We start from the raw sequence: 4,264 nt of genomic DNA, 5'->3' as shown, positions 1-4,264 counted from the left end.
CACACACACACCTGGATGCAAAATAGTTCAACCAACATGATCAGCGATTTGCCGACCTGAGTGTGATGTTCACTGAATTGCAAATGTGCTGCTCTGGGCAATATAAACCAATCTAATCCCTGCTTTGACATCACTGCTCTGCTCTCACACACACACACACACACACACACATACACACACACCTACACACACACACACACACACACACACATTTGAGTGTTTTATGCACTTCTGCGTCAGCAAAAGCCCGTCGACAAACAATGCAGATGACCAAGAAAGATTTGTGCTCCCTGACAGAAAAGTTTAGACTTAGTGCTTTTGTGTCGCAAATGACGAATGTCTTTCAGATTATGATTGTGTAAGGTGTTTAGCAGTTTGCATTTTATCTGTAAATAATCATAATCGACAAACATCGTCACATTAACACATATTTTAAAGAGCCATGCTAGCTCTGTCCACCACTTCACAAGCAGATTTAGCTACTTTATGTAATGCTAATTTTGCAAATGTTAGCATGCTAACATGCTAAACCAAAACTCTGTAATCGTTGCTAAATACCAGCACGTTAGCACCGTCATGGCGAGCGTGTTAGCGTGCCGTTAGCATTTAGCTGACAGAGCTACTAGGTGCAAACTCATGTTATTTATTAGCGTATATATAATATTGTTAAAATTAAGATATTTTCAGTGCATTTTATTTTCTGGTAGTTTTCATTTAATTTAAGTACTTTTTTTACTTAAGGGAAGTGTGATTTTTTGTGCAGGTCCTCACAAACATTAATTAAACTGTATTTAACACTGGCAACACCTCATTAACACAAACATCCTTTCTATGATTGGTTGAATATGATGTCCAGCATGTAAACATGTATTATAACAATATCTAATGTTTGTTTTCATACATGCAGATGGAGAGGGTCTGCAAACAGACAGGGTTTAGCCCTAAAGAGCTTACTCAAGCACAACAACATCAGAGATGCCTCCAAGACCAGTCGCCTTACGTAACCGATGCTCCGAATCTCATCCACAGAAATAATAATCCTCTGTTGCTAGGGATACTGCTGTCCCAACTGGCCTCCCCCTGTACTCAAAAAAGAGGAGCGACTTTGATTAATAAATGCACGCACAGAGCTGGGACGAGCTAAAAATAACAAGTATTGTTAAAATAGAGACCTAGATGAATAAACAGGTGATGGAGAGGCAAGTTTATTTGTTTAGTGTCTTTTAATAACAAGTGTTTTGTAAGAAGATGATAATAAAGGATGCACAAGGCACATAAAAAGAACAAAAACAGGAAAATAACACTAAAATATATGAATAACTTGTTAAAAAAGTATTGGATTAATAGTGAAAACAATTGGATGCATTAGGTGCAAACTTGACCAAACTGATCGAAATCTTAACAGTTCAACAGTGTGAATACCTTATTGCAACAATATCTTCTTTAATATAATGAATAGTGTTAAATAAACCACCAATTGGAACATGAAGGGTGCTGACTAAGTGGTACTTCAGTTTGTCTGACGGTGCTGCGGCGGTACATCAGACAAGAAAGAAATGATATATATACTATACATATTCTAAGGATATTTAAATGATACAAGAGCACCTGACCTTTGTGCCTAGATGAGGGTTTGGAAATATAATGGTGATAATTCTCCTTGAATTTAAATCATGTTCAAGTTTTTGGTGGGTCGGCTCAGTCCATTCAGGACCAGAATCAAATCCAAAATGTATCTGTGGAGGTATGAATGAGAGGAACCAGTGAGAGCAGAGCTGCCTCCTGCACTAGAAGAACACCTCCTCTGCCTGCAGATGTAACCTATGCAGAAGCTGGTTAGCATATTACAATTATCAAGTCAGCTGAACCAGGCAGTGGTGCGGCAGTTTTGCCTGTGGGTGGCTGCTGAGATGCAAAATCGAAAATAAAATAATGGAAATAAAAGCATATTGGATTATAGAGGAGGCAGTGGGGAAGGCGTTTCATGTTGCAATGAGCCAGAATTGGATAAAAATGTTTCTTTCATTTTGCCACGACTTATGTTCATTTTGCCACAGTTATGGAAAGTGTTGAATAATGGAAGGAGGGTTAGTAAAGTTGCAAAATGCTTTCTAGCGTTGGAAATTACAACAAAAAAAGCTGTAATAACACAATGTAAAATGTGTCGCGAATGAGCTTGATTTGCTCAAGCTTTCCCTTAACATTGATTTCAATGAATCCATAATCTATAACGTTTTTTTCAGCTTCTATTCATGCAGTGTAATAATGACACCACAGTAGATAAACCTATAGATTATTAGAAACATATGCAAAGTGCCTATTATGATTATAATAAAGGATATTAAAGCTGTAATGATCACAATGGTATTATTAGGTTACTGTAAAGTAACCTCATAAACTAACTAGCAGTGTAAGTATATTATAGGGATGTTATTATGGACAAAAATACTATGAGTTGATATAAAGTTATAATAAACTCACCCAAATCATGAATAATGTAGGAGTATTTAGATATTTTATTATAGAGATAACACACAAAGAAAACATGTTAAAGTTGCACAGAAAGAGACTATAACAATATTCTGGATTGTGATAATGGTCAATAAATATCCTTTATTTCTTGTGATGTGTATCACAGACAAACTGGCTCTTACATATATATAATATATAATATAGCCGTTACAGGAGATGTAAAGCATCATAAAGTTATTAAAAACAAATAATGACTGCGCTAGAACTGCACAGAGATATTTCTAATAATATAGGCCACGCCCAGAGACTTTTTCCTTAGTAATGGCCATAATATCACGCTGTACCCTCGCAGATAATCACATTTTCATCAGGCTAAAGCCCGCCCCTGGTAGATGCAGGGGCGCTCCATGTGACGCTGGGGCTGTAACAAAAATCCAGTATGGCGGAATCTGTCAGGAGATGAATTTTCTTGCCCCCCCCCCTGCGCTGAGAGGAAGAAAAAACAAAAAAAAAAACAGAGTATAACATGGGAGAGAAATAAAAAGCCCTGCGGGACACGTGTTGGGACGACTGGCTTCCTCCTGGCGCGTGTAGGTGAGTTTGTGTCCTCGCGAGGGATGAATGTGTATCCGCGCCGCTTTGATGTTGATATTCAGTTCAGGGATGCGACGCACAGACAGGATTCATCAAAACAATGTCCGGCTGAAGTTTCCACGTCTGCGCACCGGTTGTTTTTGGTTTTGTTCACGTATCTACTTGAGGTAGGAATGATTTCACGTCTTTATTCATATCTCCATACGGTTTCTTGCGCTGTAAGCGGGCGGGAAGTGTGAGGGAGGTGGTGGTGGGGGGGGGGGGGTGGGGTAGACAGGCGATGTTTATTATGCCGATTGTTGCTGAGCTATTTTTAGTGCATGGCCGAGCCTTCAGGCTTTAACGCAACATACAGAGCGCTAACACGCTTCCATTGCCGTATACCCGTGTTATTGGCGAGAAAAAGTCGTAAAACGGAGGCACGGGCCTGCGTAAAAGTGTGTGTGAATGGTTCGGGATGGGCGGTGGTAATTCTCTGCATGCGTCAATCTTTTTTCTTTTTTGTGAATGGGGGCGTACGGGTTGTTTGGAGCTGTTAAAGCAACATCTAAAGCAGCATATTACGGCTGTTAAAGTGTCTTAAAGCAGACTAAACAGCAGGACATATTAGTCAGGGATGGTTGTTTTTGTTTGTTTGTCGTGAGGGAGTTTGAGTTTGGAGTGCACACACCTTTTTTTGTGACTGGCATTTATAGCAGCTAGTGACACGATTAATGCTAAGCTAATATCATGTTATTTTTTATTTTATTTTAAGAAATGCAGCAAACTTTGGCGTTTTTTCCCACCATAACTGTGTGTTTAACCCATTTCCCAGGTCAGTTTTTTAAATTTTTTTTTACTATTTCTTCACTTTGGGCTCCAGGGCTTGTCTCCCCAGATATGTCACCCTGCATCAAGCAAGCTCTTTTAGGGACAATGGCCTGGGACACACACACACACACACACACACACACACACACACACATGAATACCCCTCCCGAGACAGACGAGATGCCCTAGGAGAATGGTGTTGCATGAAGCCCCCCCGGAGTGTCAGCTACTCCCCGTGACACACACGTTCAACCCCCCGCCCGCCCCCCGCCTCTTCTTGCTTCTCCATCACAAAGCGCAAGTGTACATGCACTGTGCAGTGACCGACTTTTTTGGGAGGGCAATTTGTCCTGCGGCTGCACTGTCTGGCCCTCTTGTCTTAAGACCC

General features: G+C 40.3%; 1 long non-coding RNA gene across 1 annotated transcript in view; it reads left to right on the top strand.

Moving 5' to 3' along the window:
- The first annotated feature begins 2,954 nt into the window (after positions 1 to 2,954).
- The window catches only part of LOC116386013 (uncharacterized), an 11,642-nt gene continuing 10,332 nt past the window's right edge, over positions 2,955 to 4,264 (top strand). The window contains exon 1 of the long non-coding RNA XR_004212930.1: positions 2,955 to 3,066. This is a non-coding gene — a long non-coding RNA (uncharacterized LOC116386013). The remainder of the gene's footprint in view (positions 3,067 to 4,264) is intronic.

This window comes from Anarrhichthys ocellatus, unplaced genomic scaffold (genome assembly GCF_004355925.1).
Source record: "Anarrhichthys ocellatus isolate YVR2014 unplaced genomic scaffold, GSC_Weel_1.0 scaffold12, whole genome shotgun sequence".
Taxonomy (NCBI): domain Eukaryota; kingdom Metazoa; phylum Chordata; class Actinopteri; order Perciformes; family Anarhichadidae; genus Anarrhichthys; species Anarrhichthys ocellatus.
This window is presented reverse-complemented; position numbering and strand designations above follow the sequence as displayed.